The 21,619-nt window shown below is 40.6% G+C and overlaps 1 protein-coding gene across 20 annotated transcripts in view; it reads right to left on the reverse strand.

The window, feature by feature from the left end:
* The window catches only part of SH3RF2 (SH3 domain containing ring finger 2), a 103,814-nt gene that overhangs the window by 61,803 nt on the left and 20,392 nt on the right, over positions 1-21,619 (reverse strand). The gene's annotated exons all lie outside the window — the stretch shown is intronic.

A 21,619-nucleotide genomic window follows, 5' to 3' on the forward strand; every position in this document is an offset into this window, starting at 1 on the left:
AAGTGCTTGCTGTGTTTTCTAACTTTTCTACAACAAATTGATTGCATTGCCTGTTGTAATTGGATAATAAAAAAATAAAATAAATAAAACTCAGGGATGAGAAGTGAAAGACATGGGAGAAAAATATGGGAAGGAAATAAGCCAAGCTGAGTAGGATTGGCAAACTATGCAACCAACTTTTTGGACACATTTTAATGACTACTGAGCATGTATATAAAACTAAAATTACACTAAATGTTTAAACCTCTTCGAAGATGCATTGACTCTGAAACCCTGAGATAGTGCCAATGGTTTTGTTGGGTGGACTGTCCAGTGGGAGTTGGAGAGAGCCCATAACATTACAACATGTGTTGTCAAACATACTTAATCTCCAGTTTTCTGACACCAAGTGCCAACTGTGGTACTTTCTTTGCTTAGGATGTTAATTCATAATTGTTTCTTTTTGTTGATGGTTGATACCTTTTCCATTGATTTAAACTTATACATTATTTTTGCTCCACATGACCAGTAGTAGTCATATATTCCCAAGCCACTGGACCACTTGAGTGCATAAATGCCCCAGTGTAATGAAACACTACGTATATTCAGGCCTGTAAAACCTCACAGTATGAACTTGGGGTATTTCCTGCAAATGATTCTGATTTCTGGGTATTTACAGGGCCATGGTGATATCCAAAAGAAAAATGCTTTTTTTTTTTTTTAACTTATAGATTATCTCATTGAACTTTGTAAAATGGCTATCATTAGTGTATTTACTCTGCCCTCCCAAACCCATCATCTTTTCTCAACCTCCCCTCAATATAAGTAAGTATTGTGAAAATTTACAATTTCTATTTTTAACACAAAGGCTCTTTTCATCTTCTTTCTCTTCATTCTGGACAACCCCTCTCCTGTATTCTCAGTTCTACATTCATACCCATACATTGCTTCCACACTATGAAGGAGGAGGAAGGGAAGGGGAGGAAGAGAATCTGAAAAGGGGAAGGACATGAACAATTATCGTTGTTCTGGCAAGCCACAGAAAAATTTCTGGCATTTGCTTAAATGCACTTTGCATATATTATCCCAATCATATGATTTCAAAACCCAATGAAGTAGATGGAACACCCCATTTTATTATTGAAGAAGCAGAGGTTGTGAGGTCTTTGATGTTATAACACAAGGTCACACAACTTGTGTATGGCAGCCCCGAGACTGACTTAGGATGATTTGACCTCAAAGCAGCCTGGCTCTTCATCCAGCTGAAGTCACCTAAGTGTGTATTTCCATCCTAAAACTCACTGGGGGCTCTGTTTTGTAATCAAAATCGGAACAGAGTGTGAACATAATTTGCTTGCTGTTGGCTGCATTAGCATGAATTATTGAGCTCCAGAGCCCTCACATAAAAGTTAAGCACCTGAAGAGACTCAGCTGGTTGATTCTATCCGGTCCTCAGCTGTTCTCTCAAGGGAAAATGACTCCAAGTGCCACATCAGCAATCACCGTTGTCTTGTTGGTAACAGTGTTCATCATCCGTAAGTGTTTTCCCAAGTGCAGGCAGGAGCAGGGAAGGGGGAAGTAGGAGTGGAGATCTCACAGCCAGTTCATTATCACACTTCCTTTCTTGTGTTTTCCAGAAAGTCAGATAATTCAATGGAAGCTAGTATGTACCTAAAAAGCTTTCCTTTTCTGAGATTCAAAAGACTCAAGATTTCTATGCTCCTGTAATTTTCTATTGTTGTGTCAACTTAGTAGGGTCTGAAAGCCACAAGGGCCATGCTTCTGGGAGGGATAATGCATAGAACCCAGAAACAAGGAGGCAGGGGCATGTGGGGATACTCATAGTAGAATTATGTTGGAGTAGTTAATGAATGTTAATAGTAAAACTATGGCAAGCATCCCTTCTTTGCTCTTCCTTTTAAAAATAATTTCTTTATTGATTAAGGATTACATATGTGTCCTTATCCCCCAGTACTCCCCATCCCCCCCCACTCATGCCCTTCTTTGCTCTTCTGATGGGTATGTCATTCACTTTGGTCTCAAACTCCCCCCCCCCACCTCCCCCCCACATACACAGTTATGCAGTCCAGGCAGGCCAGTTAGAGCATCCCAATCCCCCTAGCACAGTGATTAATATAGGTCAGGCATGTGTTCCAAACAGAGTCAATTCAAATCATCTTTGAAGTCTGATATATAGATGCCAAGAACTTAGTCTTACTTTTGGATCATGATCCTTGAGTTATGAGCTGTGGACTACAATGGTGATATTTCCCAACCATTAGACATACCTTTCTGCTTATAGCTGCCAAAGGCAGCAGAACCAGAGATATAGTGAGATAGATAGGTAAATAGATAGGTAACTGGATAAATGAAGCCTTGCCAATAAAATTTAAATATCTAGATCCAGTTGTCCTTGAAGGATACTCAGTTAAATGAGACCATATCCCCAATGTGGTGTTTATGACTTAAACTACTCGAAGTTATTTTCTGACACTTGAAATGGAACAAGTCCTGACTAACACATATTAAAAACCCAGAAACAACAAAACTGGGCAACAATGGAATATTCAAACATCAGACTTTAGAACAGCAGGAGGTCTAGCTGGCAAGAGCCCTGAGTTTATTTCCCATTGGAAAATAGTGAAGGAGGCATGTGGTTGATAACTGGGTGAGAGGAAGGGAGCCCAGGTAAAGCAGAACCACCTCAGTGAGGCACACAAGGGTATAAAAGTGAGCTGGAGGTGAGAACACAGCCTGTTACTATGTGACCAGCTCTTCATCATGCTCTAGTGACACTTCCCACTCATTTAGAAAGGAGTTGGCCCAATTCTCTCTAGTCCTGGCATCAGGTGAGGCCAAAACCAACATGCTGAGCTAACTGCTTGCTTCCCTGAGCTGGTCATGAGATCACCCATCACTGCAGAATGGAGCCAAGGAAAAACATCCTGGCCTTTGGCTCAAGTTATCATTCACTGGGCTATGAATTTTCTGTTGGAGAATTCCAGACTTATGTCTGAAGCGCCTATTTTATCTTTATCTCTGAGTCCTGAACATAAACAAGTGTTTAATAAATGCTTGATGGATGAGTGAATCTGTGAATTAATCAAGAAGCATCCAAGAATCACCATTCATAGAGAAAAAGGATGCATGCAAGATTAATAAATATGACTGATAATAATTTGAAATCAGATCTATTGGTATGAGCTGGAAAAAAAAAAGGAGTTTGGTTATATTTTTCAGATTGCCCTGAACTTTAATAATTTGGTGCTACACACATTCAAAAAATGTGCAATACTTACATAAACTCAGGAAACACTGAGTTAAACAAAGGCACTGACTGGCTTCTCAGAAGGTTTACTCTGCTGATGTGATTTTGTATTTGCATCTGGACCACTTTGCAGGATTAGCAGAACAAGCCTTGGGAATGCTGGGTAAGGTAAAGGTGACTTCCCCCAGGATTTCACTCTACTGGCGAGACTAAGGGTCAACTAACTGTCCTGAATCCTAACTTCCTAGTCTCTGCTTAGCCAGCTGAGCCATCCCACCTCCTTCCCTCCCATAACTCTTTTGGAGTAGTAATGTTGGGGACAATGGAGTGTATATTAGAAAGTGCTGGCCCTTGAGCACGTTTTCCCTTCTCTGCTATGGAGAAAGAACTCAACAGAATCAGATCTGGCTGCTCTTGGCCAAGCCCAGACCATCTGCTGCCTGGGATCTTGAGTTCACCAGAGGCACGCATTACTGTGATCTTCCTACATGTGAAACCCTGAATGTGGGCATTCAAATTTGAGGACAGTCTATGAGGCCATCAATGTGTTTCTTTTTTCATAGAGAATTTTACTTGTTCAGGAAGGTACTAAGGTGCAACATAACACGGATATTAGAGTCAAGTAAGATGTTGGCTTGCATTCTGGATTTTGTAAGTTTGGCCAAATCACTTCAATAAACAAGGAAACTTAAGAGATTTTTCCCAAAGGAGAAGAGGAGCGTAAGGAGCTTGCTGTTACACTTCTGGCCTGATTTTCCCAACCCTACTTATTTTTCATTCGTTCAATAATTTTTTTTTGAATTTAATTTGTTTAACTATGCCAAACATTGTGTATTTGAAGAAAGAAAAATCAAACTTATAATAAATAAATAAATAAATATATAATTACAAGTTCAAGTAACTTTTATGGAAGAAAAGAATAGGGAGGTTAGAGATACTGAGAGTTGGGAAGGGAAATAATGTAAGTAAGATCTTATTATTGGCCCTATCTCTGTATCTAAAACTCTACTCTGTTCTGTGATTTTGGTCATGTACTTCTCCTTTATTTTTCCTTTCCCCAGTCTCTGTCTTCCAGTCTTAGGTAGAGAGCTGGGGCATAATAGCTCTCTAGTTCTGTTCCTTATCCACCTCCTGACACTTTGAGTCAGTGAGCATGGCCTTCTTTCCTTCCTCTCTTAATAAAATATGAATTAAGCACTACTTTCCCTTAGTTCTAGGATATGCCAGACTTTTTTCCTTTGATTCCTGCTGCCTCCCAGCAGGGTCCTATAGCAGGAAAAAAGTGAATGAAGCAGGAGTTGACACCAGTGGGCAGAGAAAGAACAACTCAGAGTCACCAGCCTCTTTAGCACGCTTTCATTCCCCCCCACAAACATTTCTCTGAGATTGCTTTGGGGTGATCTTATTCCCCCATCATAGGAGGTAATCCAAGACATGTTCATAGCCATATCCCTGGCTCCTGACACATGCTGGTTCTTAACAAATAGCTTGAGGTTGCTTTTGAAATGGGTTGGGTGCCAGGTCCCAGAGATGTTCAGTGAGATAGCACTGAAATTATCCAGAGAACCAAAGCATTTCCATTGCCATTGCTTGCCCCAGGAGGGCCCAAGGCACCTGTGAGGAGGGGCTGGAGGTACTGGCAGCTTGAAGGACAAGGGGAGGAACTATCACATTCATCCCAGGAGGTAATTTTGCTCCCTTCCATTATCCACATTTCCAGAGTGAGCTTTTGCTAAAGGTGTGGCATCTGGTACATGAGTCTCTTTTCAGATGGTTTGAGAAACAGCCAGATCCACCATGCAGAAGTAGAAAAGATGAGTCAATGACCCTCCCACCCTCACCTCTTCCCTTGGCTTAGGAAAATAAAGCTTTAGTTACATGGTCACAGCTTTCTTCCTCAAGTTGTGGCTCTGTTTCATCCCCATGTAAAGATTTCTGGAGCTGAAGGAGGAATGACTAGTAACAACATGACCCAGGCAAACAGCAGATAATGGGGCCATCTGGTCTGGGTGCTGGAGTTGACCCTGAGATGTGATGCACAGAAACTTGTGTCTTTGAGTGAAGCACAGAACCTCAACTGCAAAGAGATGATTTTTTTAAACCTTTCCTTCCAACTCTAAAGATAACGGGATGTTAAGGTGAATGATCAATTCTCCAGGGGTATCTTTACAATACTACAGGAATGAAGGTGATGAATTTGAAATGGAACCAAATTGGAAAAATATAGATAATCATTGAAATTTGAGTCATGGGTAGAAGGCAACTTATTGTACTATTTTCTCCACTTTTTGTGTGTGTGGTTCTCCTTAGAATTGAGGTGCAGGTGCCACCAGCAGTCCAAACTACAGGGGTGAGGAATGAAGTGGCTGTGAATGCTCCCAGACCCTTGGGGACAATGACTTTGAGGATAAAAGTTAAGGTGGCTGGGCTTGTCTTCTATTGTCAAAAAAGTTACATCTTTTTTTTTTTTTTTTTTAATATATTTTATTGATTTTCCACAGAGAGGAAGGAAGAGGGATAGAGAACTAAAAACGTCGATAAGAGAGAAACATCGACCAGTTGCCTCCTGCACAACCCCTGCTGGAGATGTGCCCGCAACCAAGGTACATACCCTTGACTGGAATCAAACTTGGGACCTTTCAGTCCGCAGACCGATGCTCTATCCACTGAGCCAAACCGGTTTTGGCAACATCTTGATTTCAAATGGATTACTTAGTCTTCATTGTTAAGACTTCTCTCTCTCTCTCTCTCTCTCTCTCTCTCTCTCTCTCTCTCTCTCTCTCTCTCTTTCTCTGTATTTACACATATTTGCATTTTAATTTGGTAGTACCATGGGAAAACCCTGCATGACCCTTGTTGAAAGCAGCAAGCCTGGGAAGTGAGAACTCTTCTCTCTCAGTTTAGCTGTCCTTGAAGCCAAGATGTTCATCTCAAGACCTTCTGCAAATCTGCAATTTACCTGCCTCTTTTAAATAAAAATTCAGATCATTCCTTTTATTTATACCAAATGGAACAGATATAACCTTGGAGAAAAAATACCTTACCTGCATATAGAGTTGGACCCCATGTTAGGAGTGAGTGTCTGTATACTAGAAAGATGCTAAAGATCACATGTCATCTGTCCTACTAGGGTCATATTTTCTAGTAGAGAGCTTGAATTTAAGGAAACCTTCTGGAAGTCCCTGAGATATGGAAACTGTCTTCTATGATTAAGCTATAGAAGTGTCTCAGCGGTTTTTGCAATCATTTTTCACTTTGAGATAGAGTCCATAGTCCTTTTAGGAATGTGAGATATTGTAGGAGGTGTGGACAGTTCTTTCTTCCCTTAAGGTTATATCCAGATAGGAGACAGTATCCTTGGCATTGCCTCTGTCTTCTGCATCTTTGTCTCAGAAAGCCTTTACTGTTCCTGAAGGCTGAATTTGGTCTCTTTTTTTGTGAGCCATTGGGCTCCATCTTTCTCCTATCAGAGAACTCATAACCTTGTATTGTAATTGCTGGTTTACTTGTCTTCCTGTTCACCAGATTTGAACTCTGCAAGGTCTATGATTATTCATCTAAACTACTAATACCTGATAAAGCAATGGAATCCACTCATTCATTCAACAAAAACATGCCAAACACCTATAATAAGTAAGCCAGACACAATGTGTGCCTTTATGGACTTACATTCTAGCAACACCTAGTAAACACTCAATAAGTATTGGTTGAATGAATGAATAAATGAATGAATCAATATTAAACCTCACCATTCTACTTAGCCATAATTTCAACTTTGATATTTTGCCATCTCTGTTCCTGACATAAGATTCCAACATGCCCACCCAGCTGGCATAGCTCAGTGATTGAGCGTCTACCTATGAACCAAAAGGACATGGGTTCTATTCCTGGTCAGGGCACATGCCTGGGTTGTGGGCTTGGTCCTCAATGGGGCATGTAGGAGGCAGCCAATTGATGATTCTCTCTTATTATTGGTGTTTCTCTCCCTCTCTCTCACCCTTCCTCTTTGAAATCAATAAAGAAATTAAAAAAAAAGTTTCCAACATGCCCATCTATTATAGTTATTTTTCCAAGTTTGGAGAGTATCCAGGCATACTAGCCACAAATACAAATATTTGTCCAGGTCATCCTTTACAAAAAGAATCCCTTATTTAAAATGTGCTTGGATCTCTGTCCATATCCCAGTTTTTCCAAAGCATACCTGCCTGGGACACGCCTTTTATTGAAGACTCTCCCGCCCCCACATGTCTTCTACATCAAGTCTATAATCTCTACTGCAGGCCACCACGATGAGTGACAAAAATTGCCAGCTGGTAGGAAAGGGAGCAGAAGGGAGCAAGGAGATATCTTTTTCTGCCTATTCAGAACATTGAAATCCAATTTATTGCTGGCCACTTGAGCCAAAGAAAGCAGCTCTCAGCAGCTGTTGATCTGAGAGGCTCCAGCTCATTTCCATGACCTGGCTGTCACACTCCTCCTGCACGTCTGAGAGTGGGTCAGCATGAAGCAGCAGCCCTCCTGCTCTCTTCCCGAAGGCCTGGCCTTGATGGGCTTGTTTCAGAGGGAAGAAAATGTGATAGAGTCACTCTTTCAAAAATCTTTTTTTCTTGTGGGTGGACATTCCTTGGTAATTGCTGTCCCAGGGTTCCTCCTCTTCTTATTACTCTTGTCCTCACTAAGGGTTGTGCTGGTAAACCAGCTGAGGGCTCGGGGCTCTGATTTGCGTCAGTTTCCATGGTATAAATACTCCTACTTTGATTACCAGCCTGATGTCACTGAATATGGCGTTGGGAAGACATAAGACCTGTGTGTTACTGCCTTTCATGTTCCAGCACTATCAGGTAGCTTGCTGTCTAACTGACACTCGCTCCAGAGGTGAAAGGTTGCCCCTAGACTAGCACCATTGTCTTTCTTACAGCTGGGACTTTACGACATGGTTGTAAAATCCTTTTGCATCTGTTTTGACATTGGGCTCTTGACCACAGCACTGCAAGGTAAGAATGGCGATGCATATTTGGTAGAGGAGGAAACTGAGGCACAGGAAGATATGACTTGCTTCAGCTCACATAGCTGGGGTTCACTGTTCTTCTCTCTCCACTCTTGACTCCGGCCATTCTCCTCTCACACAGCCCATTGCAGCCAAACAGAACATCATCTTGTGCTACCAATGCCTCAGTCATGCTCACTCCTTCAGTTCTTCCCAGGATATTCTTTCTGAATTCCACCCTCTCCCTCTCCTGCCCAACTGTTGCTTGTCCTTGAGGTCTCAGCTTAAACATCATGTCCTTGAGTGTCCACATCAGGGTCAGGGATCCCTGCCATGTACATTTATGACTCTCTCTAGCACCTCCATCACAGTTATTTGTCAAATGGTGTGGAAGGGGCTTGTTCATGGATCTGCCTCCTCTACCAGACTATAAACTTGGCGAGGGCAGATGCTTTTATCCAGCTCACCACCGAGCCTAGTGGCAAACACAGTGTCTGTCCCAATAAGTAATTTTAGAAGAAAAGGATTCCTGAATGATGGCCGCCTAACCTCATATTCACTGAACGCTTTGTTCTCTGAACTATCTCCTCTCAGGGCCCCATAGAATCCACTTCCTCATAGATTGGTTGAGCTTTTCTCAGGAACCTGGGGTGGTCCTGCCACGGTGCTCAGCGAGCCAGACCGCTCCCTTGTCAGTTGCAGCTGCTCACCTTCCCTGCCTTGCCACGGCACCTCTGGGCTTTGCAAAGTGTCGCAGAAGCAAGCAGAGAAACCTGTTTGGTGTGCTATGAAATGTGCTCATTACACGCGTGCCAAGACAGAGACACAGGAAGAAGGCTCCAGCCAGAAGCACCCGAACCTTTGGGCAAGGAGGAATGTTTAGGAATATTCTGGAAAGAACATGTCCTATAATAATTGCAAGACTAAGCCTTACGGATTAGCCTTGATTCCCTCAATTTCCCTCTGCGGAGGCAGAAAAGGATCCAGGCTGCTTACATGCTGGGAATCTGCTGACCTTTTGGCACCACAGAATCTCAAACATACCTGAGGCATTTATTACAAACATCTAATCATCTTCTGTAAACACAGGCAGCTGCCACTTAAAACAGACAGGAGCAGAGTCTGGTGTATGCCAGTTCCTTCCTTTGCTTTACCCGAGCCTGCCTAGTGATAAAACTTCAGGGTGTTCATCTTTGCTCTGGAGCATATAGGAGAAAGAATAATTTACCAGTCACCGGAGGACCTAGTTATGCCTCTAGAAGCATTTAGTCCAACAAAACTTTGCATGTTGATGAAATGTGCTATTCTGTAATGCCTAATAAAGCAACCAGTAGCCACATGTGGTTACTGAGCCCTCGCCAGGTGGCTGATGCAAGGGAGGAACCAGATTTTAAATTTCATTTACTGTTAATTAATTTAAATTTGAAGTTAAGTAGCCACATGTGGCTAGTAGCTACTATATTGGACAGCATAGCTCTACATCTAACCTACAAGTTTTGTCTAGGCGATGAGAGTTTTAACTTTTAAAGATATACATGTATATATCACACATAATCCCTGTGACTGTGATATATACATATCACAGGAATTACTATAAGATTGAAAAACACATTAAATGATACCATAGGGATATAAAAATTCAGAAAATGGGAAACTATAAGACAAGTGCAATAGCAAGGGAAAAAAGAGGACGTGTGTGTGTGTGTGTGTGTGTGTGTGTATTTGTAACCTAGAGATTAAAAAAGTCTTAAGAGGCATACCAACCAAATGCAATGTGTGGAACTTTGTGGATCTTGATTTCAACAAACCAATTATTAAAAAATTATAAAACAATTGGGGAAATTTGAACACTGAATATTTGATGATATCAAGGAATTTTTAGATGTGATAATGGTATTGAGGTGATGTTAAAAAAATAGTCCTTATCTTTTTAAAAAGTACCTATTAAGAGGATGATATGGACTTGATGAGTGGGCTATAGATGAAGTAAGATTAGTCTTATATGAATAATTATGGAATCCAAGTGATTGGTACATTGGTTCATTATTATATTATCTATATTTATATTTAGAAAATTTCACAATACAACGTTTTAAAAAACATCAGAGGGATTCCAATGTTGGTGAGAGATGGGCAAACAGGCACTTTCCTTCTTAAATGTTGGGAGTTTAACATTTCATATTAGGAAGGCAACTTGGGTACATTGATAAAGACCTAAACTATGTGTTCCTTTTGACTAATCCTAGTTTTAGGATTTCTCTTGCAGACATATGCAAACATCTATGTAAAAGATTGTTAAGTGCAGGGTTGTTTATAATAGTGAAGAACTGGAAATACCCTAAAAGTCCTTTGGTCAGGGATTGGTTAGATAAATGATGGTATGTAACTACCGTCGAATGATATGCAGTAGTTGAGATCTAAAGAGAATGGATAGATCAGTGTGGACTGCCATCAGAAAGATGTCCATGATATATTCTTAGGTTAAAAAACCCCCACAAATTTAAAAAAGTATGTGTAGTATGGCCCAATAAAAGCAACATATATGTGTATATATGTATGTGTATATGGATGTATAGAAACACAGATAAAACTTGGAAAAAATATACATCAAGTTGATCCAGGGAGAGGAGGAGCTTACAGTGCCACTAAAATGAGCATGAGTTGCTGTGTTATCTGTGGCTCTTGAGTAGCTAGACTCACGTTGTCTCTTCCATGAGTAGTTAACAATTGGTTCTCCCATCAGACAACCTGCTGCTATGGTCTGAATGTTGTGTGTCCCTTAAATTCAGATGATGAAACTAACCCCCAAAGATGATGGTCATTAGGTGGGGCCTTAGGGAGGTGCTTAGGTCATGAGGGTGGAGGTCTTACAAATGAAATTGGTGCTTTTTTGAAAAAGACCCCAGAGAGACCCATGGCCTTTCCATCTTGTGAGAAGACACTAGCTATGGACTAGGACAAGGGCTCTCATCAGAATGTGACCATGCTGGTGCCTTAACCTTGGACTTCCAGCCTCCAGAACTGGGAGAAATAAATTTCTGTTGTTTATAAGTCATCCAGTCTATGGTATATGTTATAGTAGCCCAAATGGACTAAGACACTGGCACTTCCTGCCAGAAGAAAACGAATGTTTTTGTGACAAGAAGCTTCATTCAGCCCAAACTGCTGATCCCCACTTCCACCGGGGAGAGGCTTTTAGAAAGTTCATTTCTGTCATGGTAGCTGCCAGTTACTGAGCAGCACCATTGGTCAAACATTGTGCTAAGAGGTTTATGCACATGTCTCTCACTCTCAGGCTCTGGAGTCAAACTCAGATTCTCCCACTTGCTGTTTGTGGCCTTGGACTAGTACCTTCAGCTCAGTTTTCTTCTCTATAAAATGGAAGGAAAAATAGTACCTATCTCATGGGTATGAGGATTCAATGAGATAATGCATATTAAGTGCCTGGAACATATAATTGCTCAGTAAATGTCCACTCATTGTTTTCTCACTCCAACATTCCTACAGCCTTATGTGGTCTAAATACTATTATGCATCCATTTGGCAGATGAGGAAATTGAGTCCTAGAGACAGTGGTGTGCTGGTTGTAGGTCACATGGGTTTATGAGAACAAATGTTAAATTTTCATAATTTTTTTTTTGAGTTGGCCAACCATGATGTTAGTAGCCTGAAATTAGCTGTGGTGGGATGTGAGTATTTACACCATGGGAATCAGCAAGCACTGCATTTCCCTCTAGAGCTGTTTGTTGAACATTACCAGCACACTGAGTTGTTAAGTGACTTATCCAAGGCCCCATGGCTGTTGTGTGGCCGAGCCTGGATTTTAATGCTGCTCTGCTAGTAGGGGCCGTCAAACTTTTTAAAGCGGGGGCCAGATCACGGTCCCTCAGAGAGCTGGAGGGCCGGACTATATGAACTACTAATTCCTACTGTAACACCTTGGCTGCACTCACTGCCCAAAAAACCTGGTGGGCCGGATCAGACTCCTCTGCGGGCCGCATGTGGCCCGCGGGCCGTAGTTTGAAGATGCCTGTAAGGTCTTAATGCTTGGATATACCTCATGGAGGTTTATATGCATATATACATATGCAAATCTCTCTTTAAAAGTTGGAACACTCATCTCCTGGACAAAGCTAGTTGGATAATGCTTTTCAACATCATGTCCCTAGAGAAGTGGTTTTCAAATTTTAGGGTGCTTCATATTTATCAGGAGGGTTGTTGTTGGAACATAGATTTCTGAGCCCCACTCCCAGAATTTCTTAATCATTTTTTGGGTGGGGTTCAATAATTTACATTTCTAACCAGTTCCCAGTGATGTTGGCTCTGCCGGTCTGGGACCATACTTTGGGGGTCTATTGTTCTAATGCAAAAGCTGAAACTTTGTGTTGTACATTTTGCCATAATCTTACCAGGTCCATGGCTTTAGCAATCCTCTCATCTATAGATGGGAAAGTTTAGATAGTGACTCTAGACCCTGAGCTTTCTGCTGGAGAGCATTCTGATAAGATAACTGTGCTCTCAGCAGTTCAGGCACAGGACAACAAGAAGCAAAGTTTGGTGCCTCTCTCCAGTTGGCCTCTGCTTAGCTCTGGCCAGTATCCCAAGAGCCTGAGCCGCTCCCTACACACAGCAGGAGGCAAATGAAAAAACACACACCATATTTCAAAGTCTATCTTTAAAATCTGGCAGAAAGCTGCCCTATAATTATACTAAGTGAACTAGTTACAACTTCTCTTGTATTGATGTAGGATTATTGAGAGATTGCTCACCCAGTTCTGTGGAATTCAGTTAATGAAGTTAGAGCTTTTTTAAAAAAACAAAAAACACCTCTCTCTTCTAACCGTCTCTCGCCTCCTAAATATAGATAATCAAATCATGAAGGAAAAGGAGGTAAACCCTGAATTAATGTTCCTGATCAAAACATGACTGCTACTTTTGAAGCACAACTTTCCCAACCTAGTTTTCTAACTTAACTATCTCATTGATTGGCTGCCTCCTGCATGCCCCCTACTGGGGATTGAGCCAGCAACCCAGGCATGTGTCCTTGACCGGAATCAAACCTGGTACCCTTCAGTCTGCAGGCTGAGCTCTATCCACTGAGCCAAACTGGCTAGAGCACAGTTGGTGATTTTAGCTTATAGGTAAGTGCATTTCAGAAAATCCCTCTTTGTTTTTCCTTCTTCACTCCACTAGTTCATAAATTAATAAAAGTCACCACTTACTGAGTGTTTGCTGTGGTTTAGGAACTGGGCTAAAAGTGCATGTAGATGCATTATCTCATTCAATCCTTCCAACCAGCCTATGAAGCAGGTATTACTGTTAGTTTATAAGCAAAGAAATATGAAGCCCAGAGAAGAGAAGTAACCTACCAAAGATCACACATCTGATAACTGGCCTCTTTTTCTCTGCAGCATCTGGCCTTTATTAATGATCGCTATGAAGCATTACATGATTGGCTTTTCTGTTGTAAGTTGCTTAATATTACAGGTCAATTAACATTTTATAATTATTTGCTAAAAACCTACCATGTACAGTTGTGTATTTATAGATACTATTCACTTCAGACTTTGAACTTTTAAAAAATCAACACCATTCATTCTGTATTGAGTGCCTATTGTAAGTTACATTTATTGGTTAATTACTCAGTTTTATAACAGCCCAGGAAAGTACAGTAGGTCATCTTATTATCCCCACTTTCAGATAAGGAATGTGAGGTGCAGAGCAGAGATTTTTCTATAGCCCCGCAGTTGCAGATGGCAGGGCCAGGCATGAGAACACAATGTCTTCTGTTTTCTTTGACTCTCCACTGAGGGTCCAGTGCTCTGCAGAAAGTCTGAACTCAGTACAAGTTTGTTGCTTGGTTAGACTCCAGCAGGGTTGACTGTGAATCATAGGATCAATGGTTTTACTCATTTCTCCCTCCAGGCAACGCCTCCTGCAGGGCGTTGTCAAATCAGATATGTAGTGCAGGCAGCTAGGGTGGGCCCAGGGACTAGCCAACCTGCCTGCCCTGAGTGGTGCAAGAGGGATCCAATTTCTAAACCCTTCTCCCCGCACTGTTATGAGTCATCTTGTGTCGGCATGAGGAGGCTTCCCATGGTGCCTGCAGTTGCCCCTTTAAGGCATTAAGAGGGGCCTGCGGGGTGTGCCATGTTCAGCCATCCTTCTTAGAACAAGTGCTGGAAAATTCTAATTTCTGAGGACTGATGCCAAACAGCACTTTTGGAGCCATCTTGTTAAAGTGGCTATTGGGAAACTGAGCTCCAGTGTCAGTTGGGAAGAAAGGAGTGCCCAGGAATAGAAAGGGACATTGCAAATGAGCTGTGAAAAACAAGTGCAGGCCCTGGCCCAGCCTCCTGGGCCCAGATGCTCCCCTACAGAAATTTGGCAGAACATGGATGGAGGATGCTGCCTGGATGAGCTGGGTGCTTCCAAGGTCCTGGGCACAGCGTGGCTGTAGAATTTAGCTCTCGATTCTGAAAAACTCAGGTGGGCCAGGAAAGGGCTCAGAAGCATAAGACTTGCCTATGGTTCCCCTGGCTTCCGTTCAACATTATGCTTTTCTAATTGGCTACTTCCTGCTGAAATTAATCCAATATATTTCAGGTTTCCTTATTGATTGCCAACTTTTTTAGGAACAAATTTGCATGCGTTTGGAAACTGTTCTCTTTCATTTCTCCCTTTATTCTCCTTTCCTTTCCCCTTCCCTGCTCTCTTAAAATACAGCATAATAGCTATATACTCGGGCTATGGAATCTAGTACAAATAAGGATGAATTCTGGTTTTACATTTTTATACTCTGTAAACTTGAGAAACTTAAGTTCTCTGAATCCTAGTTTTCTCTTTTGTAAATTTGGAATAATAGTAACAACTACCAACGAAATAATAAAATGCATGTAAAGAAAATTGGCACAGTACTTTGCATTCAGTACATGTTATATATACATAGACACATTTACCTTCTCTTTTTCTTCTTGCTCATTTTTTCTCCCCTTTCCAATCCATCTGTGGCTGACACACTAAGGTGAGTCTCATGATCCCCCATCTGAACAAAGGTGTTCATGCCTTTGTATAATCCCTGACCCTTGAATGTAGGCAGACCTGGAACTTGTTTCTAAACAACAGGACATGGCAAAGGTGTGAGATGTCATTGCTGTGTTCCTTTTCGATAGGTAAAACTGTCTTGCTAGAGGTTCTCTTCCTGTTGGCTTTTCAGTAGTAAGAGGCCATGTTAGGAGGTGCATCTGACAAGGAGCCAAGGACAGTCTGTAGGTGGCCTTTGGCCCACAGCCAGCAAGAAGCCTGCGCCCTCAGTCCTACAGCTACAACAAAGTGAATTCTGACAACAACATCAGGGAGGCTGGAAGTGGATCATTTCTCAACAAAACCTCCAGATGAGAACCCTGCCCTCGATGATGCCTTAGTAGCAGAGGATCAAGCTGGTTTTGCATGATTGTGCATTGACTGCTGAGCCACTGACACTGTGAGATAAGGGTGTATTGCTTTCTGATTCTAAATTTGTGGAAATTAGTTACACTACATAGAAAACAAATACACCTTCTTTTTTTCAGTGATTCCTTTATATTTATCACTATTCATGACTTCCATAACTGCCTTGTATAGTCTTAAGTTAAAAAATTTAAAAAAAAATATTTTTATTGATTTCAGAGAGATAGAAAGAGGGAGAGAGATAGAAACATCAAGATGAGAGAGAATCATTGATCGGCTGCCTCCTGCACACCCCCTATTGGGGGTCTAGCCTGACCAGAATCAAATTGTGACCGCCTGGTTTATAGGTAGATGCTCAACCAATGAGCCACACCAGGACCTTGTTGAAATATTTAGAATTTTATCTTAAGGTCAAAACCAAACAAACAAACAAATAAACAAAAAACTAAGACCTAAATGAGTTGGGTCGAACAGCTTAAGTGTCTTTGGAGGAAAACCTAGGAAAGCTGCAGTTATTTTTATGGCACAATAAAAGCAGCATCTCTTTCCTCCTAATGTGTCAATAAAGATTTCAGAAACTTCTCATCCTTCCTAAAAAGATGAATTCATTTTTGGACATTTCAACAACTACTATGTATATAATGGATAGTTTGAAAGAGTGAAACAGACTCAAAAGAGTTATTTTAGAAAGAAGCTCAACTGCTTTTAAGCCATTGTCTTTCTTAAATGGTGTGGAAGATAATGTTGAAAATGCCCAGTTCCTAAATGATCATATCACTTTTGCTCAGAACTCTTCAGCAGTCCTCCCATTGTCCCCAACATAAAGTCCTGACTCTTTAACATGGCTTAAAGGCCACTGTCTGCTTTTTCAACTTTTTTGTTTCCCTTTCTTCCTTTGATATTCCAAGTTCTCTTGTTTCAGAGACTTTGCACATGCTGTTCCTCTGCTTTGAATCCTCTTTGTCATACTTTTTAACGGGCTAACTCTAACCCATCTTTCACGTCCCAGTGGAGATGTCATTCACTCTAGAAAGCTTTTCTTGACTCCTAAGCATGGTTAGGTGTTCTCTCCATGGGACCCTTTACTTCCCCAATCACAACCCTTAAATTACAACTTAAATGCCTGTCTCACTCCACCAGAGCATGAGTTCCTGAGGGGCAGGATGAATACCCTGTTTCTTCTTGTGTCTTGCATGCCTAGGTGTATGTCTTCTATTGTGAATAAAGTAGCAAACAAGCCAAAGTCTTGACCCCAAGGAGCTTAAGCTAGGATCAGGGTATTGTACATTGCCAGCCATGGCTCCTCTTTGGCATCAGTTACCTTTAAAATCCTGCTCACAACTAGACCAAGTGACTTGCCATGATGCCATGTACATACTCTCTGTATCTCCTACAAGGTGCAAGGGATATATGAACCCAGAATATATGTGGGCTTTCTGTGACATTCACTCCTTGAGGCAGTGCTCAGGTTAGGGAAGGAGTTCACATCCAGTCCATGTCCCCTCCTATGGCCCTCGGAAATCACCAGTGATGGCCCTGTGAATGGCACCCTGGAGCCTGGTCTACAGGAAGCAGTGGTGGTAGTTGTGGTGCGGGCCAAATCCTTCTAATGCCTTTGCTTCTGTGCTCATCCCGTTAGGAGACAGCAAACCAAGTTGTCCTGAAGAGCAGAAATGGGGCCTTTGCTATTCTGATGGGATGCTGAATAGTCCTGTCCTCTCCAGCTACTACAATTAAAAGCATGACTTTTCTTTCTCCTTTCTCTCTTTCTTTCATTTGTTATTACTAGGCTTATTTATTTATTTTCCAAATGAGCTGATACAAGTTAAGTTAAATAGCATGCTACATGTAATCAGATAATGAGTAGTATAGAACCTTTCTGGTTCAAAATCCCAAGAAGTATATTCTTTGAAGTAAGAAAGATATGGGTTCACATCCCAGCTTTTCCACTGCTAGCTGAGTGAACTTGCTTCATCTCCTCTTTAAAATGGGGGTGATAATAACAATCTTATACAGTTGTGGTGGGGCTAAATGGGATAGCTCATATCAATGCTCAAACTTGGTAAGTGCTCAAAATTGTTAGCCATTATCATCATTATTGTTATTACTTCTTTATTATTCCAAGCCTCATGCTTTGTCTTATGTCTTAACTTTGAGGATTGATCTAAGTCTGGCTATTCCAGAAATGATAGCCTTGTTTATCCACATTCTGCTGGAGTCAGCAAGGACTGTGCAATTTTCTTCTTCACCACTGGACAATAGTCATATTTCACCATAGGACTATTGCATAGGATTATGCAATTTTCTTCTTCTAAACCATAACACCTAGCACATGGCTGGCCACAGTAGGCATCCTGGTCAATTCTTGTAGACTGACTGTCAGAATGATCAAACTTCATTTATTCTTACCTTGACCTGAATGGTTTATATTTCTTCTTGGCCTCTCCCAACAGTACAGTACTGAGGAATGAACACAGGCGTTGGAGCCATTTGCCAGCGAGAAGACTTTAGAAAAATAACCTCCCTGTTCTAAGCTCTTGGACAGTCACTGTGAAGGTGAAATAACACATGTAAAGAGCCCTGTATATGTTGGTTCCTTCACCTCTTCCCTCAATTAGCTCCTATAACTAAAACAGTCAATTTTCTGAGGCCTGGTTTTGGAGGGAAGTAGAGCAGCTGATTATTTATTGGCTTCTTGCTTCATTTACTTACAAACCAACAAAGCCTGCTCATCAGTTTGTGATGTAGGAAAGTTTCCAAGCCCAAGGGCTCAGTTTGTAGATGAAAGAAATACGGCTTCTTGCAGAGTTCTCAAGTTCAGACACAGCCATCCAGGTAATATTCATAGGTTGTTTGGGGCTGGATTTCCAGGTTCTTACAAGAGAAGTGGAGCCCAGGTCAAAGAGAACGAGCCCGATGCAAAGGAAGCTTCAAGGCTAGAGACTACATTTGGAAATCCTTGGAACCAAGTTCCCATTAATACGCCTTATGACTCAAAAATGACTCAAAGTTTCATGAAGAGATTGCTTTTTTCTTCCTTCTTTTCAAACGCTCTTGAGAATAATGAGGAGATCAAACTAAGAATAATGAGATCAAATTTGGAACCATATCATTAAAATCACATGTTCATTAATTATCAGAACATGTTCTGATATATACCAAATCTATATAGTTCACTTTCCTCTTAAAATTTTTTCTCCAAGCTCTGAACTCACGTAGTTTCTAGGGGATTGGGAATACTGAAAGAATATTTTTCATATACTGACTAGATAGTATATGGGGCCCAGGCAATACCAGTAGGAAGGAAATCAGACATAGCATAGTGCAGTGTTTTTCAACCTTTTTTGGGCAAAGGCACACTTGTTTCATGAAAAAAATCACGAGGCACACCACCATTAGAAAATGTTAAAAAATTTAACTCTGTGCCTATATTGACTATATATAAAGTAATTCTCTTGAATAGGAATCAAATAAACACAAAGAAAGTATTTTATAATTACTTTATTATGAAATATTAAGTAAACAAAATAGTGAAAAATTATAAAATTCTTGTCTTGTCTGCACCTACGGCACACCAGGCAACATCTCGCGGCACACTAGTGTGCTGCGGAACAGCGGTTGAAAAACGCTGGCATAGTGGTCAAGACTACTGGTTTGGGTTCAAATGATATCAAATACCAGCTGCAGCCCTTTGTGGCAGAGGAAATCTGGACAGGAAAGCTACTTAATGTTCCCGAGTCTCAGTTTTCAGTATTTAAAATGGGATGATAATAGTAAACATGCCAAAAGGTTTTGTGAGGATTAAATAAGTTAGTGCAGGTAAAACCAACACGAGCAAGGGCTTGGTCATGATTAGCCATTATTATTATTGGGCAATATGAGTAGATTTCTCTGGGACCTGAATTTCTTCTTTCTTGATAAAAGTAGAGACTTTTCAGATAAGGAGATGGGGAGAGAATACCTCAGAGTTCTGGAAGAATGTGCTCTTGATATGCAATGCTACCCTGGTTTTCCAGAATCCTGAGAACCATACACCCATGGTATCCCTTTTTACTCCAATCTGCTTTGCCCTCTCAACTCCGTAGTTACATAATCCGTGACAAAGAGCAACTTGGAGTCCACCTGGTCCAATATGCCTATAGTGAGCATCTTTTGTTCCTCCGTCCTCTCTCTTCTTTCCTTATCTTTCACTTCCCACCAACTCTCCTTCCATTGAAATACCATTGCACTGTCAACCCTGCACTGCCTACTTGATGATGGCATTAGAAGTCTTGAGTTTTTTCTCTATTTTTTCCCACAATTCTTTTCTCTCAGTAGAATTCTAAATCGAAAAGCAAGAATTGTGCCTCCTGCCTCTTTATAATCTCCGTGGGGTCTTGCTATCACTGTGATTTTTTTTTTTTAAATCACACTGTATATTTTTTGTTGTTAATCCTCACCTGGGATATTTTCCCCTTGATTTTTAGAGAGATTGGAAGGGAGAGAGAGACACACACATACAGAGAAAGATCAATGTGAGAGACAAATTGATTGGTTGCCTTCACCAGGGCCAGGATCAAGCCTGTAACTGAGGTACATGCCCTTGACCAGAATTAAACTTGGGACTCTTAGTTCCTAGGCAATGCTCTTTCCACTGAGCAATACTGGCTAGGGCCACACTATAAATTTTTAATAAACACTTGATGGCTTGATTTATCTGTTTGGCAGCAGCATGTATATTTTTATACACCTTAGATTATAAAGGATGTTCTAACCTGGGTGGGTTATCTGGCTAGACATGAGAAGCAAATTCAGGTACTTTATATATTGCTCCTAACAGTTTTTAAAAATATATGTAGTTAAACAGTAAAAAGAAATATATCTTCTCTATTAAAAAATCTAGACACTATAGGCATAAGAGAAAAATATAGCCTCTTTTTTTTTGTTCTCTCTTCTATCCCATTTCCTGGTCAAATCAATCTCCATCTGCAGTTTGATATATGTGCTTCTGGATTTGTACTATCCAATACTATAGCCACTAGCTGGCAAGTCTAATTATAATGTGTTTTAAATAAAATAACTCACTGGGTTTCAAAGGCCTAGTATGAAAAAAGAATGCAAAATATCTCATTAATATTTTTACATTGAGTACGAGTTAAAATAACTTTGATAAATTGGTTTAAATATCAATATTAAAAATTAATTTCAGCTTTCTCTTTATTTAATGCGGCTACTAAAATTTTAAATCATATGTGTGGCTCATACCATATTTTCATTGGAAAAATGTTCTAAATTTCTTTTATGCATAAGCAAACCTTTACACATGCATAAACACATATGTAAATAATTTTAACAAAAATATGTATGTAGTCCATTTTCTACAGCTTTTCATTTTATTTTGAACAGTCATCCAAACAGGAATCTTAAACAGTTTCAGCACAAACTAAGACTTCTGTTCCAATAGCATTGTTCCAACTGCAGATTTTCACCCTCAGTATAAAAGCTGAAGCATTCTTATTCCTTTGAAGGGGTTTTATTTATAAAGTAATTACTTCTATTTGTTTCATGACTACCCATCTTATCACTTCTTCATTTCCACCCATAGCGTTTGGATTGTTTTGAGGGCCAGAATTATATCTCATCTTTCTCTTATGTTCCCCCAGCATTTGGCTCAGTACTGAATACAGAATGTGTATCTTAATTCTTGTGCACTAGAACCCCTGTCTAGAGAAGAGAGTTTTTATTCAAATCACTCCCTTTGGTCTGAAAATAATGAAAACAATAACAGCTAACATTTATTGAGCATTTACAATATGTTAAGCATTGTTATAAACTCATCACACACATTGTCTTCCTTTATTCTCCCAATGCCATGAAATAAGTGTTACTGATTCCACTTTAGTGTTGAGGGAATTGAGTCTCCAAAATAGATCTCAAATATGTCACTTCTCATTCTC

This window comes from Pipistrellus kuhlii, unplaced genomic scaffold (genome assembly GCF_014108245.1).
Source record: "Pipistrellus kuhlii isolate mPipKuh1 unplaced genomic scaffold, mPipKuh1.p scaffold_m20_p_8, whole genome shotgun sequence".
NCBI classification, from domain to species: Eukaryota; Metazoa; Chordata; class Mammalia; order Chiroptera; family Vespertilionidae; genus Pipistrellus; species Pipistrellus kuhlii.